General features: G+C 38.0%; 1 pseudogene; it reads right to left on the bottom strand.

The window, feature by feature from the left end:
- Positions 1 to 3,495: 3,495 nt before the first annotated feature.
- The window catches only part of LOC124636025, a 47,968-nt pseudogene continuing 29,688 nt past the window's right edge, over positions 3,496 to 21,775 (bottom strand).

The following is a 21,775-nucleotide window of genomic DNA, read 5'->3' as shown; positions in this document are numbered from 1 at the left end:
GTGAAATTGTTCAAAGGAAGGCGTCATCCAAAGGGCATTACACTTAATGCATTTTATTTTGCTACTCTTATCTTTGACCTTCGTGCTGCATAATTAACAGCGTCGGTAAGTCTCCTACTCTGCCCCAATGTGGTCTCGTACGTTTACAACCATAGTTCTTCAGATACAGCATTTACACTTTTTTGATTTAGGGTAGGGTGGGTGGTGTAAGATTGCGCAGTTTTCAATCAATAGGCCATAAAATAAAAAATCTTTATACTGTCTGAGACCAATCAATTATTTAATTAACTTAAACTAATATAGCAACAAATTATTATGATAATAGGAACAAAAACTTATAATCTTCTAAATAATTAATCAAAAATCTCGAAACGGAAATAGCGCAATTTTGTACACCCTAAGGTGTAAAATTGCGCATTGGGATCGATAAGATTGCGCGACTATACATATTATACGCACACATCACAAATAAAAGCCGGAGCCATTGTAATCAGAACACTTTTCATGCCACCACTCCTTACATGTATTGCAGTCTATGTATCCAGTCTTCTACAATTGGTTCCTTATACACTTCGTTGCATCCACCACATCTCCAAATCTTCCTATTATTATTAGTTTTTGGTTTAGTTACATTCTTCACCTTTTTCGGCCTTGGTTCAGATTTAGTCTTATTTTCATCCTCTAGTTGTCTTTTGTATGGTGAACCACTAATCACTTCTGATTTTTTGTGTTTCCGATTAGAACTCCTTTTTTGCGTCGATTTTGGCAACGGAATCAGATCAGCCAACGGTGCTGAACTTATTTGAAGACAAGATCTCGCTTCTAAATCTGCTGATGGCTTCTTAAATTCAGGTGCAGGTACTGTAATCGTTTTCGGAGGAAGTAAATTGACTGGTTGAGAGTTAGAAGGCCCGGGCTCTGGTGGATCAATTTCAACAGTCTCACCATGCACGTTTACTATTTGTACTGATGAAATGATTGCTGGTGTAGGCTCACACTTTTCTTCTGGATCTTCTCGTTCTGTAACATCGCTAGCCAGGAAATCAGCGTCTGTGAAAATGTCGGGATTCCACGGCACAATACCAGTGCATTTGAAGAGTTCTACTCCACGGCCCGTTGTTGCAGCTTGATGAAAAGCTGGTGTAAAAATGGATGCCATCTGATATATTGTTATAGCTCTACCTGGGTGATTACGTAGCCATTTTTCACATTCGCTGGAATAAAACTTCTTCAAAACTCCATGGAAACCTCTATCAATAGGCTGCATCTTGTGGCTGCTGTGTGGAGGTAATGTCAACGCAATTATGTTGTTTGCACGGTAAAATTCCACAGCTTTTATTGTACAATGTGACACATGATTGTCTAAAATAAGTAAAACTGGCTGTTCTTTAGTCGGTTTTGCGTGGTCTTTAAAGTGAGTCAGCCAATCAAGATCTGAGTTTATAAAACTAGAATCCGAGATCATGCCAACAGATCCAGGCGGTGCAGCATCTAACAGCTCTGCTTTCATGCTCTTCCTTCCAAAAATAAACACAGGCGGAATGAAATGACCAGTCGCAGACACTGCATTGACGACAGTCACGTTGGTGCCTCGCTCTCCACTGGAGATTTTGTTCACAGAGCGTTTACCCTTTCTAGACAATACTTTTGGCGCTTTATTAGGTACGGTCGATATACCTGTCTCATCCATATTGTAGATAGACTGTGGTGAAAAATTATATTTGTCCATTAGAGCAGATAAATTTATGTAAAATCGTTCCACCTGCGGTCTGTTGAATCCCATTGCTCTTGCAATGTTTGTGAAAATAACAGCAAATTACTAAAATTACATGGATTTTTGGTACAGTAATGCATTCATTTCATCATAAAATTAGATCAAAATTGAATAAAAACTTTGTACTTACGTATCTCTTTTGTTTTCCACTCATATACGATTTTTTTTTGGGAGCACATGTCACTTGCGGTCGGCAACAAAACACAACTGAAGTTGGCTACGAAGCTCACGTCGTTGTCCTGCTATGACGTATGGGCAATTATATCGCCCGCGCAATCTTGCACCACCCTACCCTACCTCTGAGCATGCCATGCGTGATTTCGTGCAGATGTATGTAGGCAAGCTTAATCTTCTTTTTCTGCTGTTATGGCCACCAATCGAACCTCTGGCAACAGCCACCCGAGATTCTAAGTTAGTAAGCTTTTCTACTCTCGATGTTATAGTTTGTTGCGGTTTTTGGTTTTTGTTTAATTCACTTTGCTGAAAATTCTTTCGCTATCGGCGTTAGCATGCGGCCGGCGGTATGGCTATGACCTGAGACCGCGGCCCGGGTTACTCGCACAACCTGCACCATAGGTTAAAACGGCCCTGACCGCAAATAATTTTTAATTAATTTTAATTTGCTGAAACTTCTTTCACATGAAACAACTGAGGCACATAATTGTTATAAATAAATTCAGTGCGACCGTTTCATTAGGAAGAGATTCTGTAAAATCCCATTCCACAAGAAATTTTAAAAAGTCCAGTGTCACCCAAATAGAGACAGTAAAATTAGTCGCTTTTAAATTTCTTACGGTTTTTATACACAAAATGTTGTTAAAATTATCTAATAATTAACAAACACTGCACTAGATGTTCACACGTTGACGTAACGAATATTGAAAAGAATGCCGTCGGAAACAAAATAAATGGTCCAATCCACACCACAATACAGGTGACGAGCGCTATATTGAGGGAATCCCCTGACTAGCGTTGGTCATTCGCGAATGGGGTATTAAATTTTTGGGGAATCCCTGATCGATTGACACTGTGCACATTGTTTTTTTTTAATATCAACTATTATGCTCGTGGTAAGATATTATGTTATCTAGATCATTTTATTAATTTCGATTATGCTCTCTGCCACAGATTTACGATTTTTATAGGTAGAAAGAACTATAACTGATAGTCATAGTCGGGCTCGGGTGTCCGCCCCCGCCGTGTGTTGGCGTAGCTAAGGGGGGGGCCCTTAGCTACGCCAATGTTGACGGTGACGACTGTGTATCAGGCACAGGCACAGACGTCACTACGGCGGCATAATCTTAAATTAAAAAGAGACAAATAGTTTTGTTTATGTATTATAACTTTTTATTGGTAGTTCACAAAACAGCCATAGTTTACATTAATCTTCTTTGGTCCTTTATAGTTGTTTTGCCGTAAGAAGAGTTCCTCGACAGTTCTTGTTTGACAAATGTAGTGATGTGACCTAACGAAATTTAATCGATTTTTTTGTAATATCGAATCAGTTGGCAAAGAAAATGAAATCGGATTACCGATTTTAGATCCTGCAAATATTATAAATGTGAAAGTTGTTATGGGTGTGTGATGGTGATGGATGTTTGTTTATTTTCACACAAAAACTGCTGTACGGATTTTGATTAAACTTTACAGTAAACCAAAAAACCAGCCAAAAACCAAAAACCTGAGTGGTACATGAAACTCAGTCTGTTTAAAATAATAATTTATTTATCACTGTCAGAACTTGACTCTTGGTTTGAATTTGTATCCATATCGGAATCGGAATCTTCTCCAACCGCAATAATAAATTTTTGGTCCCTAATTCGGTCAATCCGGATATATTTATTTCAGTCGTCTGTTATAATTTTTTGAGTTTTTTCTGTTACTTTTTTCCAATTTTCTGCCGTTACATTTTGGGATGCCTCCTCCAGTAATTTAAGCATTTTGTTTGCCGTGAATGGTGGAGACATATTGTTTTTGGCTACATAACCTGCAAATAATAAAAACATCTGATATGTAAGTGGATTTTACACAAATTAATGTGTCTTCATTAGCCTAGGTAAACCGGTTAAACACCCATTTTACTAAATCCCCAAGTTAACGCCGGCGGCGATCGCACACCTAATGCCTTTCTATTGTGTCTCTAATTACGATACTCGAAAGGTAAAAAAAAATAGATATATCCCAAAAAATACACTTAGATTTCTAAAATAATTATGTTTTTATGTCAAAATTGTTATTACAATGCGACCTCAATGGTAATTAACGTGAGACCACAAATGGAACAGTGATTTTTGCGGTCTCTTTCTGTGCCATCGCTTAAATTCATTATAATCGCACTGTATTTAACGTTAATAACAAGTACATACCTTTTATTTGAGCCCAAATCAATTCTATCGCCTTGTACTGACAATGATATGGCGGTAATCTTAGGACTCGATGCCCACGTTCCTTTACCATCTCATCAAGCTTGTAGGTGGGCGTCGGTGACTTGTGTAATTTATCAATCGCACCAATTTCTCCTTCAACATCGACATGTCGGCATCCACGTTATTTTTATTCAACCATTCCACAAGGGTATACCTTTATTATTTTGCGAGGTACGTGGTTTATTAAGTTGCCGGGAATGGTATTTCGCATTATCCATTATTATCATGCTCGGTTCTGTTAGATTATTTAATAAATTATTTTCAAACCATTCTTCAAATTTATCGGCGTTCATTTCTTCATGGTAGTCGCCCGTTTTTTTTATTTAAATGCTAGAAGGGCATAAGTATAAACCCTTTTGCATTCCCAGCGTGTCATATAATTAGCCTCTTGCCTTTTCCTTCTGGTACTTTTGTGGAGGAATGAGCGGTGTTGTCTGTCCACATTTTACCGACAGTGTGGTTAGCGTTCAGCCAAGTCTCGTCGAGGACTACAACATTCTCCCAAAGGAGATGGCCAAATTTTCAAAGTAAAAAAACCCAGAATCGACAGCAATGAAATTCTTACCAATAGGTTCATTATGATAGACCTTTGATGGTGCCAAAAACTCCAGCCTGAAATCCATGGGGTATAGGAGCTATATCATATTTTCACAAAAATAGGTCGTTGAATTTATATTGATTTTAAAGATCATTTACATCAAGGAACATAAAAACAAATCTATGTACACTAAGATTATACTAGCCAAAAGTAATATCCCCATAGTTACTGAGATTGCCTGGTGATTAAAAGGTCTTATATTTAACAACTCCAAACACGAAAGCACCGACCTTACTTACTTGGAGAGGTTTCGCAGTTATATGCAATCTTCACAACTGGCTATGAAACGTCTTTTTAAAAATTGTCTTTGAAAATCGCGCCATGTGACATTGTCAAATGTAACAAATGACTTAGCGATGCAAAACGGTCCAATCACGAGTCTGCATTCAACTTCTAATGAACATGAAACAGTAAAAGTAAACTTTTCTGTGAACTAAAATCATGATCGAAAAAACGTTATAAAAAGAGAACCCCATGGTTTTTAGATGATATGAAATACTTTTTTTAATCCTTACATTATACTGAATCCAATCGTACATATGAAGTTTCTGTCGACTCTGGGTGTTTTTTTGGCCATCTCTTTTGGATCTGTTTCGCAGCCTCTAAAAATGCTATACGTGCAAGCACATATGTCTCCGCTCTCCATTATTATTTTTCTTTTATTTACTTTTTTCCACCCAAATCCCACTTTATGCAACACATGCCATAGTGATGTTATGCCTCCAGTATACAGTTCAGCTTCTTTTAGAGATTTTGTTAATTTTAATAATGTCGGGAACTCATTTCTCTCATAGTATCCATTAATATGATTTCGGATAGTATCAAAACTGTCTATATCAGTTATTGAAGTTTTGTGCTTACGCTTCTTCGGAGTGGACAATTTCTTGTCTTCAGTACCAGTTTCACCAAATTTCTCCTTAGTGATACGGGTAACGGTAGCTTTTCTAATGTCCAAAGCTGCCGCAACTCGATACGCTCGATGTATGTATGAGACAGGCCACACCGCTTGCGTAACGTAGACACGCGCGTCGTTACGCAAGCGGTGTGGCCTGTCTCATACATTTCCATACATTACAACTCATGGTTACGCCGTAACTACGCGCGTGACTACGCGCGTGGTTACGCATACGCATCCGGTCTGCTCGAGCCTTTATACTTTGTTATTTTATTTACTTAATTTATTAACAGTTATTTAAAACCACAATAATTTACTTAGGCAATATTTTTTTTTCAGTTTATTTTTTATTACTCTAAAGTAGTACGCATGTCACGGAAAAAAATGAAGTGACAGGGAACTCTTCTTATGGCAAAAAAAGCTATAATCATCGTTACTCAAAAACATATTTTTTTGTTATAAATCAACAAAAAAAAAACGAACCTAATTAAACTGAGATAAGTTATAATCATTATGCTTCGGGCCAAATGGTATATTGCTAATGGATAAAGGGACATATAAATAAAAGCGACGGAATTATTGGCATCATTCGCAAATGAAACGCTTACTTCTTCTGGGCACATCGGCGCAAAAAGCGTGAGCCTAATGCGAACATTGTAAGCACCGCAACCAGTCTTCTCCAGGCTTAGATCTTGAATAAAGGTCGTTGCAATATATACAGTCATCTTCATCGTCTTGGGAGACATTGGGAAAATCTTCTCCTTCACTTCCTTCTTCTCGTTCACACTACTGTCTTCAAAAAATATTTTGGAGACTATACGTTATTTCTTTGCTGGAGAAGCTTTAGGCGCATTTTTGGATTTTATATCCAACATATTACGAGGTCAACACCAATAAGCTCTGTCGAGTTTTTGGTTTACGTTTACCTTGACCACTAGTGAAACGTCCTTTTGGAGCCGGAGAACCCGGAAAAGGTTGTTTAAGTTACGAATATCGCTTTCAAAAGTTGTTCAAGTTATTGCCTACTTATTACTAAATAGTGTCCAGATTTACTGGTATTGGATGTCTCCTCTGTACAACTTCTTCCGCAGGTGAGAGACGTGATACAGGTAGCCTTCTTTTGTTTGCAATGTTGTGCAAGACACAGCGTGTTGTGCGCGGCGTGGATGGTTGCCTAACCATCCATGCCGCGAGCCCACCAATTTGCACCCAATTTCCCTTTTAAATAACATCTTTTTTCATCTTGCACCATCATTTACTGTCTATGTACGTCTATTATTTATATTTTTGCATTAACAAACCTGAATCGAGCTTTCAATACTCCAATACAGCGCTCTACGGTGTTACGTGCAGTTACATGTAATTTGTAATAATAATGTTCAGGCGTGCCCTCCACAGTATTTAATATTGGGGTCATCATATTTACCCGTAGAGGAAATCCACTATCTATCACCTAAAATTATATATATATATATATAATTTTAGGTGATAGTAGTTACCCTATAAAAACGTCTGCTCCCCAGCATCAGACAACTCTCTCATATTGTTTGCATATGGGATGACTTGCGCTTGAGTCATGGCCCAGGGCTGTTTGCATCCACAAACATGATGTTTAGGTCAGCATCGCAAATCTAGGAAGATTATTTGTTATGAATATAGTTTTCGAAATTTGTTCAAGATATCACCTATTGGATGAATAATAAACTTAATATTTAGTGAGTGGTATCCCTTTCGATTTAAATACCGCTCTTCATGGATGACAGGTCTCAGAATGGCTATATGGGTGTCATCTATACAGCCCAACATTCCGGGAATCCCAAACCTAAGGCACTCGTAACATAAAATACAACTCAGGTTGCTATAAATTTTCAATTACACTATATATACAGCCTTAAACTACTTATCTACAAAAAGCAAGCTGTGGCAACGAGGAGGGTTCAAACCGCATTGGGTACTCGACATGGCGAGCCTCGGAAAAGTACCAACATTTTCTAGGAAAATCCATAACTACTGCAGCTGCAAAGAGGGAATCTATACCTAGCAATGTTTCATTGTGTCGTGATTCCGGAAGGATGAGGAAGGGCGTCTGAATCACCTTCCCCTCTAGGCGAACGTCAAGAGTGGTCATTAAGATGTCAAGGTAGCGCGCGTGTCCGTCGGCGAGTTTGATACGTCTTCTTCGAAAAACATTTAGAGCGAGTTCGTTGTGAATTCTTAATTCTCGTATGCTCGCGTTTTTGAGTTGGTTTACTTTGTTAAATAGGCCACTCCTAGCTGATTGAATTCTATGACAAAATTGCAAGTATCGTTCGTTAGGTTTTATGTGTTTAAATTATAATTTCTTGAATGCATCGTAAGTAGTGATATCTTCCTTTCACTAATCACACTAGCTGCAATGCCGGTAAGACGGCTGGTTATAACTTCTAGATTAATTTGTTCTGTTCCACCTTGCCAGAGTACAGCGCTGTTGCTGTTGTTGTCCTGGGTGGGGCATCAATACTTGCTTTTTTGGAGCTGCACGTTGGAGCAAATTTTATTGTTTGAACTTGGGATGTGATGTTTCTCTTTGGACGAGAAAGTTTGATGGAGGTACCCGCTTATCACTGACATTCTCATCGCCGTGTTTGCTACATGTGAACTATATTTGTGAACATTTGTAAAAGTTTATTTTTGTTTCAAAAAACTTCCATCATCCTCCTGCACTTATCCCAATTTTATTTGGGGTCGGTGCAGCATTTTTTCTCCTTCGGACGGACGGGCAAGAAGGACGTGTTAATTAAAAAAGTAAGAAAAAAATATTTATTATAATCATACTTGTAATTGACTATTCTGGTTACAATCTTTGGTAACTAAATTATGATTTTTTTATTTGGCTCATTATCCGTTTTTTCCACCCATAGCGGGCAAAATGAATACTTTTCAAAAGAAATTATAATTTCTTTGCTAAACAATTTATTGTGCGAGGGACAAAAATGTGAATTAATTAATTTCTTGAACGCATCGTAAGTAGTGATATCTTCCTTTCACTAATCACACTAGCTTCGATGCCGGTAAGATCCTAGTATAGCAGGCTTGCGCCGTTGTCGTTTTTCATTAATATAATGTCAACCATGTGAATGTTGTTTCCATAATTTAGTCTGAGTCGTGATTAGCGTATTAATTCCGTCACTTAACCCAGCTGACGGTACTGGCTTCCCTCGAAGCTATAACTTCTAGATTACATTTGTTCTGTTCCACCTTGCCAGAGTACAGCGCTGTTGCTCGCTTCTTTGGAGCTGCACGTTGGAGCTAATTTTATTGTTTGAACTTGGGATGTGATATTTCTCTATAGACGAGAAATTTTGATGGGGGTACCCGCTTATCACAGGCATTCTCATCGCCGTGTTTGCTACATGTGAACTTTAATTGTGAACATTTGTAAAAGTTTATTTTTATTTCAAAAAAGTTACATCATCCTCCTGCCCTTATCCCAATTTTATTTGGGGTCGGTGCAGCATGTTTTCTCCTTCCATACTTTTTTATTCATAATATATTCGGACCTTAACATACTACAATTTGATTTGGCATAAGTTTTGCAGCCGGCCCCGCCTGCCTGACGCTAACCCTCCTTGGGAATGCTATTGAGGTGATGTGTCCGCCACCTTGCGGGTAGCCCAAAGTGCTGATGAAATGCACTAGGCCTTAGCTCCCTTAGTTAGAGAGAAATAGGGAGGTCCTATTCTGATCCGGGACAGTCACGGACGGTCACAGCGAAATAACATAATCAGATTTTCTCAAAAATAACCCTTTTGGACGGGTATTATCGTCGAATAAGGGAATAATTTTAATTATGTCCGTAGGTATGAGTCACATTTTAATTTGAGACATATTTCTAACTATACCTTTCCCTCTGTCTTGTTTATTACCCGTTTTATAGTATGATTATCCGTTAAGGACTACCAACATATATCGAGTGACTTTTCAGTATGTCGCCAACCATACAATAAGCGTAATAACCATACAATACAGGAATGAATTTTAAGCAGTGCGCAAAAAAAAAACTGGTGGTCCAGAATCATTAACAGAACATATCTGCACCATCATTTTTTTCATTCTTTTGTCCACCCTAAAATCAGCAAAATATGGATACCAACAATTCTTAAGGTCTCTGCACACTGCGGTCGCGGCGTGGCGGGACGGGATGGCGACGCGACACTGAGCAATTGTAATGTACTAGATATTACGGACGACGTCACACAGAGCCGTCCCGCTCGACGCGACGCGACGCGACGATCTAGTACATTGTGTCGCGTCGCCGTCCCGTCCCGCCGCGCCCCGCCCTCTGTGTGCAGAGACTTTTACGCGCGCCGAGTAGCGCTCGCGTCAGTAAACCGGTTTCGCGTTGCCGCCGTGCCCACTATGACGACTGTGAGCGTACAATCGGTTACAAAATAAACATCTTTCGATATCAATAACTTTTCTTTTTTTGTACTAAAACACGACAAAATAAAAATATATGTATGGATAAAACTTATTTAACTATAAGTTAACAAAGTTTGCGCACTGGATAAAATTCATTCCTGTATATAAGGCGTCTCAGAGGATATCACTTATTGTAACGACAGATTATAATCTGGGTGGCTTTAGGTCTGCCGCCAATCGAATACAATTATTATTATAGCACCAGAATTCTTTTCTCGGTGACTTTTGGTCTGTCACCAACCAATACATTTATTAAATATCTAATTAACCCTAATTCCCTAGCACTGTGGGACAACTTTAACACAAGTCGTGCGGATAGGAAGCCTGTTACCGGCGGCCGACTTAAGGTAACAAGACCGGAAGGGGTAGGAAGTAAAGGTCTCAGCACATTAAAATGTAACTCCTGCGCCTGCTGCCCAATGCAGTTCAAACTCAAACTCAATTTTTTTTATTTCAAATAGGCCTATTAAAGCTCTTTCGAAACGTCAAAGTTAGGTGCACGGTTCCAAAGAGTTGGTCTCATGGAGAAGAACCGGCAAGAAACTCCATGGACACTCTTTTTAAAAGAAAATAAAAATAATTACAAACATACAGTTTTCTATCTAGTCCTGAGAATGTTATACAATACAAATTGAGTTAAAAATTTACTAATAAATTATACAAAATAATTTTAGTGCAATTTTACTAGAAAAATAATTTATACAATTCAAAGAAAATATATGTATACTGGGTAATCAAGTTTTCAAACAGATACTTCAATTAGTGGTCCTTTTGGCTGGTCTGGGCGGCGGCAGTCCCGTGCCCGTGGTCGCCGGGGAAGCCACATGTGCAGAGAAAAAGAAAAAACAATATTAATTTAACGCCAGGCATCACTGTCATTAATGTAATCCTGGATTTTATAATACGCCTTTTTAATCAAAATGTTTTTAACTACATTCTTAAACTTTTTATCAGTGAGATCAAGGATACATTTAGGTAGCTTGTTATAAAAACGTACACAATTCCCTAAGAACGACTTATTTGTTTTTGTTAGCCTAAACTTGGGAACCACTAATTTATGTTTGTTACGTGTATTTATCTGGTGAATGTCGCTTTTAACTGTGAAATTATGGAGGTTTTTGCGAACAAACATAATATTTTCAAAAATATACAAGAAAGGTAATGTAAGAATATTAATTTCCTTAAAGAATTCTCTTAGAGATTCGCGAGAGCCCATGCCATAGATCGCTCGGATCGCCCTTTTTTGCAAAACAAAAATTGATTGGACATCAGCCGCTGCCCCCCATAGCAATATGCCATATGACATCACGCAATGGAAATAGGCGAAGTATACAAGCCTGGCCGTAGCTATATCGGTCAGTTGTCTTATTTTTCTGACTGCAAAGGCAGCAGAACCAAGTCGCCCTGATAGGGAGGATATATGGGCTCCCCATTGCAATTTACTGTCAATGGTAATGCCCAGAAATACTGTACTGTTAATTAACTCTAATTTGCTCTTTTCGAGCATTATATTAGTTTCAACCGCGGTGACGTTAGGCAAACAGAACTTAAGACATTTAGTCTTGGAAGCGTTTAATAATAAATTGTTAGCTGCGAACCATTTTGAGAGAATTTCTAGGCTTTCATTAATATGACTAACATTGGGGTTCTTACGCTTAACTTTAAAAATAAGGGAAGTGTCATCTGCAAATAAAATAACATCCGAAACATCAGACAACACATATGGAAGGTCATTTATATAAGCTAGGAACAGAAATGGACCCAGTACAGAGCCTTGCGGCACGCCCATTTTTACAACTGTCCCGGAAGATGTTGAGGCGCAGACTTCCACTTTTTGCTGTCTGTTGGATAAATAAGACGGACAAGTTCAAGAGATGTTCCACGAATTCCGTAGTGTCTCAGCTTAGAAATGAGTGTATCGTGGTCCACACAATCAAACGCCTTGGAGAGATCACAGAATATACCGACGGCATCCTGCGAACTCTCCCAGGCTTCCAAAATTTGAGTGACTAACCGCGCTCTGGCGTCCGTAGTGGACCTACCCTTTGTAAAGCCGAATTGACGGTCGTGCAGTATATCATTTAAGTTGAAGTGGTTTAACATCTGATCAAGCATGATCCTTTCGAATATTTTACTTAGAGCCGGGAGAATTGAAATGGGTCTGTAGTTTGACGGATTTTTCTTACAACCTGACTTAAATATTGGAATGACCTTACTATGTTTCATCAAATCAGGAAATGTGCCTTCATCTAAACATGAGTTAAAGATTTGACTAAGTATTGGTGCAATATTGTCAATCACGGAGCTCAGGGCTTTAACAGAAATGCCCCACAAGTCTTCTAAATCTTAAATTTTAAATTATTTTTACACAATATCAATGTAGGGGTACATTGATATTGTGTAAGCACCCTCTGCAGTTACCCTATTAAATACTCTAGCAACCTTGAAATTATTAATATTAAAGAACATTTACTTAGGCTTGAGCCATGTCTCACAAAGACATAATATATCTATAGAAAACCTATCAGTTAAAAGTTCAATATCTAATATTTTGCCAGAAAAGCGGATTACATTCTAATGAAATAGGATGAGGTTGTCGCTACGCTTTTCTATTGTCTTAGAATCTAGTTTAAACAATCAATCACAGTATTGTTAGAATAACTAGTCAATACTGGCTCGTCGCTTATCCTACATTTTGTCATATTGTTGAGTAGGATGACGGCCTTCCTTGTCTCAGAAAATTTTTCAAATCCAGCAGCCATGATAAAAATTTTGAAGCCTTGTTTAAATCGCTGCCACTGAGGCCAATAATGCTCTATATTGTCTAACAGCATGCCTTGTGGCATTTTGTCTCCAAGAGCTCCCACGCCCATGTTCGGCCATTGTTAGATTTTATTTCATCCGCTGAACTGCGGGGGGGGGGGGGATTTAATAAATTAATAAGTTAAAATTTATGTGCAACAACGTACGGCACACGTATCACGGTCGGCAGTTGGAAGAGAGACCCAAAGGCTAAAACTCATCAAATTGTAGTTGCCTTGTATGCATGGACTTATCTGAATGACTGGGATAGAAATCTGGTCTTTAGGTTCGCTAGGCTTATTATTTTCTTTTCTATTGCTATTCTAATAACATAATGTCTCGTATAGGCATATCGCGAATTTGCCTCGAGTCTAAAATTTCTGGCAGTATACAATTTAGATAAAAATCTATGTTTTTTTTCTCCATATTTATCCTCCAAAATTCGTCATCTCTTAGAATGTGTTCAACGGGCACTGGATAATTTTCACCTGACCATATTCCAAAAATACATTTCGTTTTTCCTGTTACTCGCAGTTGACCCTGCACTTGGTAATACCAATTACTTTTTTTTTTGTTAAGTACTCTTTTGAAGAGCTTGTGGACTGTAGGATTGTAGGCGTGTGTGTTTCCGACTTGTAGGGTTGCTGGCGGGGATGCTTCTCGACGAGGGTGCTGGCAATAACAAGACTTCGGGTTCCTTTTCTCTTCCTTTATTTCCTTTCTTCCTGAGGGTGCCGCTGGATCTGGAGTGCCTGATCACCGAAATTGCTCCCATTATATAGACTGGACCGATGTATGCGCGACCAATCAGAGCGCGCGCAACAAGATAGTCGCGCGCGCCAGTCAATTGGAGCGCGGGACATTCTTGAGGCCAAATCTATGGAAAATCTTTTGGGGCGGTTTTCGGGTGATTTGACACAATTTATAATGTTCCAGCTATGCCTATCCTGTGCAACCCAGTTTCCTTTACAATATACAAAAAACCCACCCTTAAAATATCACCCCTTCTATTTTTAAACTATGAAAAACCCCTAATGGCTCTCGTTACGGTAAAGTTTCGACATCGTTCGGTTAACGGCGCTGATCGTACTACTAGCGCCGCCAGTGGTCAAAAAAGGAAACAACATTCAAAAATTGTGAGTGATGTTCTGGAACCAACTATCAAAATATATTGGTTTGGAAATAAACGCAAATAGTAAAGTAAGTTAAAGTGGACTGTATTTTGTTGGAGGATGGCTGGTTATCGCCGAGAAGAAAACGAGCGATGTGTAGGCAATCAAGGAAATGCACGCGGGTCGATTTCAAATTTGGGGCCAAAACAGTGTGAATTGCATGATATTTGAAAAATATTAAAAAAAAAATGTTTATATATGGTGCATTCATTAGTTAAAAAAACACATGCTAATCAAACAAACCTTTAATTTCTTCCAATAACAGGGAAAATACAAATTTTTGAGTGACACGAATGAGCAACATAATTTCTCTAATGATATTTTGTGATTTACTAATGAGATCTCTGGTTACACTAATGAAAATTAATAAATAATCAACAAAACATAAAATATTTGTCATTAACATTATTAATAGTAGGTATGGTAGTAACATTATTGCAGTAGCCAGCGCTTCAACCTACTATCAAATTTCTTTAAAAGATTTTCAATTTATTGCAACAGTGTAAAAAGCGTCAAATTCCATTAGGAAACTTTGACATATTGGGGTAGGTGGATGTGCTGGTCACCGTACTACAGATATTAATTATTTTAAACTTAATTCCAAAACAATAACTTATTCAACTAAGCTAATCAATGGTATACATTTCTGATTTCAGTCTTCAAGATTCGTTAACGCTAATCCTTTTTCATTGCGTGTGCAATAACAATATCCATATTATTAATACCTTCTTAATTAATTAATCTGATAAGGGATCGTCATCATCATCTTCACATTTCTTAAAAAAATCAAGGAATTCTTTTTCATGATCTGTCGCTTTTGTATAATTATTTATAAAACATTTATTGACCCAGGAGTGTCGAACACTGCGGAGACTTGAAGTTGATGGCGTGCTGTCATGTAACATTGGATCATCGGTATTAGCATAGCAAATGGTAACATCACTAAGTACCTTAATTCTTTTCTTTTCCGGGATGACCTTTACATATTCCACTGTAGATCCAATTGGAGTATTATATATCTTGAAAAATCTTATATGTTTACCATGTTTACAAGCGACACTTATACATTCGAAACAGCTCTGTTTTCTAAATTCTAGATAAGCAGAATCGGCTGCCCAAACGACCTGAAAGAAAAATATATGTATTATTATTACATTGTATATGGTAACATCAGTATATTTTTTAATGTTTATTTGTTGTATAAAATATACCTGATGAACTGTCATAGTCCCCTTGAAAGTGGCAATATCTTTAGGCAACATTAATTCCTTAAATTTAATTTCGTGCTCTTGAATAATACCCATTTCTACGTTTTTTATATTTCTTCGAATAATGTTAACAAAGGCATCAAAGTCTCCGACATCCTGATGACACTTTAATTCATAATCGGCAGTCTTTTTGATCACTGCTCCAATGCCATCAGGAGCACCCTTGCCGTGCCCAGCTTCTTGGTAATTCCACGTGACAAGATTTAGTTCTGGGAAGTCATTCCTTAATTGAGTTAATATATAAAAAATGTATTTATTTCTGTACTGGCTTGTGGGACTATCTGTTAAAATGTGAATGCGATTAATTTGTGATGATCTGTTAAACACAAATTTAATTAAATAATTTAGATGAGCCCACACTGCCGCTGCATCATGACGGGTACATTCACTGGCTGTGCAAACAGAATAGGCTTGAGTAGCATTGGAATCATTTTTTAAATAAACCACTGCTGTATGAAGTGAGACTTGACCACGGCTGCCACCAAAATGCATGCTTTGTACTTCCTCCGAATATTTATAAGAATAATTTTTCGAAAAATCCATATGAATCAAGGCTTCATTAGTAGTTAGAGATTCTTTTAAACATTTAATAGTAGCGTACTGGTTGACAATGTTACTCGTGTGGGACAAAAATTTTGGCAGCATATTTTCCAGTTCAATTATCAGGTTACGAGGATCAGATCTCTTTGTTTTCTTCTTGATTATTTTTATTTCTTTCGTGTGTACTTTTTTGGTGTCGCTTTCCCATACCATGTACTGTATTTCTTTATCATTTCGGAATTCTTTATAAGGTACTGTTTTATTTTTACATGAAGCGCATTTGCGATTAAGACAATCTAGCCTATATTTATCACAACAGATTTCCTTTATCAAATTCTGACTATCTTTTACATGAAGAATATTATTCTTATTAAGAGCCGCTATTAATAAGTTAAAATTTGTGTGCAACAAGCAGGCGCACGTATCACGGTCGTCAGTCGGAAGAGAGACCCAAAATGGTCTGAGTCTTGTAAAAGTCGTGTAACTAATTTTAATGTTAGTATTTTCAGCCAAAAATTTCTTGTGTAAGTTTTTTATAGAATCTAAAAGATATCTGACTTGTTTAACGATTCCATGTTTCTTCTTATATTGTTTCTTGCCTGGAGTAATGCGACTGTTAATGTCGTCTTCGTAAAACTTTTCTACTAATTTTTGAATGTTGATGTTATTACGTGAATTCTTCTTAAATCGTTCTCGAAGATGAACTTTCCGAAGGTCAGTAGCAACCTTAAATTTTTTAAACTTCTCTTTATCAATTAACTTAGTGATAACGCGTTTGTCTTTCCTGTGTGCAGTTTTTGCAAATTTCTGTGTTATTTCAGCACTTAGAAGTATATCAAATAATTGTTTCTTGTCTTCATTTTTTGTATTTTCTGATTCATTACTTATTTCATCTGTTAGTGTAGATATTTTTCTTTTTAAATAATTTAACCTGAACCTGTACCTATTTAATAATAATATATAATTTCGTTTCTCTTTTTCGTGCTGCATGTTCATTGTTTTGATTTTTTTTATTAGTTTTTGTTCACGCATACTTATTTTGGATTTTATTTCTTGGTTTTCTATATTTAAAAGATCTGTATTCATGTTAACATTTTCAATATCACAACTTTCTTCAGTTACTGCAACGTTCTCTATAATTCTTTGGCTTACTTTCTTTCTATAAAACTTTTTGGCACTCTCTTTCCATTTTCGTCTTTGAATTCTTTGCTCGCGTGTACTCATTTCGTTTATACTTTTAATTTTTTTATTCTCCTTCGCTTTTAAGTAATATTGTCTTTTTTTTTCTTGCTCAGCGGCATATAACTCAGGATTGTTTTTAATAGTTTGATATTTTTGTCTTCTAGCTATTCTACGCCTCTTTAATTCTTCCTCACTTTTTTGTTTTTTTGGTTTCGCCATTATTTAATACTTAATCTAAAAGTAAACAAAAAAAAATCATTAGTGTGACTTTTCATATAATTCGTGTGACTCGTGAATCGACACAAATGAGAGTGACACGAATGAGATTTTTGGAAGTAATTCGAATTTATTTCGTAAATAGAACGTTCTAGAGAATATACCGTACATTGGAAACAAAATATGCTCTCAATGGTTTGTTAAACAGCCAAATCAAAAACAAAAAACACATTTAACTTTGCACAATATGTGACAAAACACTAATGATATAAAGGAGATCATTCAAGTCTCGAACATTTTGTACCCAAAAATGAAAGTGCCGGCCAGAAGAAAAAAATAGTAGATTCTTGTAGAGAATAATGCCCTGAACATTTTTTACTACTACAAGAATTGTCTACAATTAACCCCCAGGCTGCTATTTGACTTTGAAAATAGCAAAAAATCCCACAATATTTGGAGCATTACATTACGGCCCCAAACTGGAGAAGGCAGCCGCTGCCTTCAAAGGACTCCTGCCCAACCTGGGAAGTCATCAAATGACCCCCCTCCCGCTGTGGGGTAGTCAGATTCTTACTGACTAAAACCCATCATGGGGAAACCAGGGCCGCGGTAATTCTTTCGAACAATCCCGCAGCCCGATAGGCTTTGTCCCCGCTATAAATATCGTAGTATTCTTGTCGAGGATGCCCTGACGATTTTTTACTTTTATAAGGAACGTCTTCGTTAACCCCCAGACTGCTATTTGAGTTTAAAGTGAATATAAAATCTATACTTGAATGTTACGACAAATACGTCCACATTATTCTTTTAACTAATCGAACGTCTACGATCCCCCCCCCCCTCCTGCTGCACACCGAGGAGACTTACTGATTTAAACCCATCATGTTCCTTGTGATAATGTACCAGGGCCGCGGTAACTCTTTCGAAAAATCCCGCAGCCCTGGCAGGCCCCACTGGGGTTTGCTGACTGTCTGAGGAGGGCTTGGGTCAACGCTCGGCGCCGACACAGGCCTGTTGTTTCCAAGGAGGCGGAGGGACGATGAGCCTCCCTAAACTCACCGCCCACAGACCGACATCTATGGTGCCGGGAGTCTTCTCGACAAACGATGCGCGTGGTGTCTTCCACGTCCACGGCAGCGGCTGGGATGAGATGCGCGAACTCTCAGTTATTCCACCGCCTCCTTCTCTGGCATGCTTCACAGAAGGACACGAAGGCAGCCCATTCCCCCTCGCCCCTATAGAATTTCGAGTGGGTCATAGTCCCTCTGTCTCCTTGGAGACAGACAACATGTGTCGTCGGCATGCATTGTTTACGCCCCCCTCAGAGAGTTAGCAAACCCCAGGTGGCCCACCAGGGCCAAAACCTGCCGGGGCTGCGGGATTGTTCGAAAGAGTTACCGCGGCCTGGCTACATGGTCAGAAGGAACATGGTGGGTTTAAATCAGTAAGAGGCTAATCGGAGCTAATCAGTGTAGCAGGGGCCGTAATCGTAGACGTTCGGTCAGTTAAACCGACTCCCAAAAACACTGAAATGCAAAAAAAAAATACTATTCTTAGGTGCATCGGCCTAGAAGTCGGTGGCGTATAAACTCAGGAACATCCATTAGACACTGTGTTTTTTTTGTAAAAAGGTTTTTATTTTTGGCTTTTCAGTGACAAGCATAATTGTCACTATCCGCATTTGTGGAAAGATCTCATTAATACGAATAATATAAGCCCAAACACGAGGTAGTTTACATATTCAGTTGTCGAGTTCCCTCGACCTTCTCCGGTCTCCATCATCAGGTCAGCTCCAAACCTTCACAGTTGCAAAGGTCTCGTCAATACAAATAATATAAGCCCAAACACAAGGTAGTTTACATATTCAGTTGTCGAGTTCCCGCCACCTTCTCTCGTCTCCATCATCAAGTCAGCTCCAAACCTTCACTGTTGCATAGTGTTATCAGACGTACACCTCATTGTCAAGTTTTTAACCTACGCACGCCTACAATTTTCGAAAGTTGCCCTCGATTTCTCAGGGTTTCCATCATCAGATCCTGACCGGGTGATTATGGGACTACCTGGAAGGTATACCCTATCAAAAACAAAAACAAAATTGCAAATCGGTTCAGGCGTCTTCGAGTAATCTGTGAACATACATAAAAAAAAAGATCCCGACGAATTGAGAACCTCCTCCTTTTTGGGAAGTTGGTTAAAAAAATACTGTGGACGTTATTTGCCATAACATTCAAGTATAGATTTTTTATTCACGGTTCTCCCACTTTAAACTCAAACAGCAATCTGGGGGTTAACCGAAGAGGTTCCTTATAATTGTAAAAAATCTTCAGGGCATCCTCGACAAGAATCGTACGATATTTTTGTGGGGACAAAGCCTATAGGGGCTGCAGGATTGTTCGAAAGAATTACCCCGGCCCTGGTTTCCCCATGATGGGTTTTAGTCAGTAAGAGTCTGACTTCCCCACAGCGGGAGGGGGTCGTTTGATGACTTCCCAGGTTGGGCAGGAGTCCTTTGAAGGCAGCAGCTTCCTTCCTCAGTTTGGGGCCGTAATGTAATGCTCCAAACATTGTGGGATTTTTTGGTATTTTCAAAGTCAAATAGCAGCCGGGGGGTTAATTGTAGACGATTCTTGTAATAGTAAAAAATGTTCAAGGCATTATTCTCTACAAGAATCAAGTATTTTTTTACTCTGGCCGGCACTTTCAATTTTGGGTACGAAATGAATGATCTCCTTTGTTACCAAAGTCAAAATCTTACCTGAAATTTGGAATTTCTCTTAAAATAACGCCACACACAACTGACGAGCACGCGCGTTCGGTCACGACTGAGCACACGGGACGCGCGCGGGGTAAACGGCAGGGTAAATCAGGGACGAATTCTATTTACTGATGCATTTTAATACGGTCACGCAAATGATACTTTAAAAACCAACAGTTTTAGAAAGCTAAAAAAAACATATTTTTTTATACCCAGCATTCGTTTTAATATCTAATTATTCATCTTTAAAGTATATACAGAAAAATACCACAGTAAAATTTAAATTTCCTCGACGCGTTATTTCGTTTTTTAGAGAGATTTAGAAAAAATAAGACTTTGGAGCATTAACACTAATGAGAAATAGGTACTAGTTTTAGATATGTCTTTTTAATTTACAATCATAAAAGATTCGTTGTAACTGGCGTTTGGACGTCTCATAAGACTACATGATTTAAAATAATTTTAGTTACGATAAATTCTACATCATGAGAAATAAATAAAATTATATGCTTTTGGCCCCAAAGGACAATGCTATTCTTTGTATGGAAGTTGGGCTCAAGTGTTGCCCACAGTAACTGTATAGTGTATTATGTTCCATAGGCTTATATAAGGTCCCAGACCGAAACATTTCGAAATCTATCCCAGGAGTCCTGAGAAAAACTGGTTTGACTCTTATTCAATATTACGAAAAATATGCTTACGAACGAAGTCTTAACTATTCCACTTTTATTACCTTAATTGAAATGCATTATATTAATCGACAAAGACGAGGTATTGTACGAGACATTTTTTTACCGACTTCAAAAAATGGAGGAGTTTCTCAGTTAGTTTGTATTCTTTTTACGTTTGTACGTGCATAAGTCCGTCGTTTACCAACCGATTTAAACAATCATTTTATTGTTTGAAAGGATTTACTTTCCAAATGGTTCCTTTGTTATTCGGTCCAGGGTCTGGTGATAGAAACCTTAAAACAATAGGGAACTCTCGGAAATTGTAAGCACATATCGAATAAAAACTTGTCATTCGGGTATACTGGAAATACCACCGGAAAATAGCATAGGTTAAGTCCTGACCTGACGATGGAGACGACAATGAGACGAGGGAACTCCTCAACGGTATCTAATAACTAGCTCGTGTTCGAGCTTATTTTATTCGTCTTGATAAGATTTTTCCATTGCCATTACGGATATTAATTGTATGACGCTACACGAACTTAGGACTGATTGTGGTAGATAGAGACTGAAAAGCAAGAGAAACAACAATTACCTTTAAACGTCGATTTTTGTTTTTTTTTATCCTGATAACAGTGAAACCATTAACTATCTGAACTTCAACGCTGGAACTTTTTTCTAGTATAGACTTTAGATGGTGGGGTGTCGTGTTCAGAGATAAGTAAATAAACCGAATACTAATTAATACACTTTTATTTTCTGACTCCAATTAGGTTACATACGATTTGGTACAGTCACAATATTTAGTAGCGTGCGTTGGTAGTGCGATATACGGGACAACTGGGGAGGCGAACACAATGCAAGTACAGTATGAACAATATTGATGCGTCAACAATTAGTGTAGGTCCCGCTACATCATTCCTCCCCTTTTTTAAAAAAAAATTTGACAAAAGATTTTTTTACAAAAAAAAATATTCTTATCCAGTTACTATATAATCCAAGAAGTGCTTACAAT

Source organism: Helicoverpa zea, chromosome 13, assembly GCF_022581195.2.
Source record: "Helicoverpa zea isolate HzStark_Cry1AcR chromosome 13, ilHelZeax1.1, whole genome shotgun sequence".
Taxonomy (NCBI): domain Eukaryota; kingdom Metazoa; phylum Arthropoda; class Insecta; order Lepidoptera; family Noctuidae; genus Helicoverpa; species Helicoverpa zea.
This window is presented reverse-complemented; position numbering and strand designations above follow the sequence as displayed.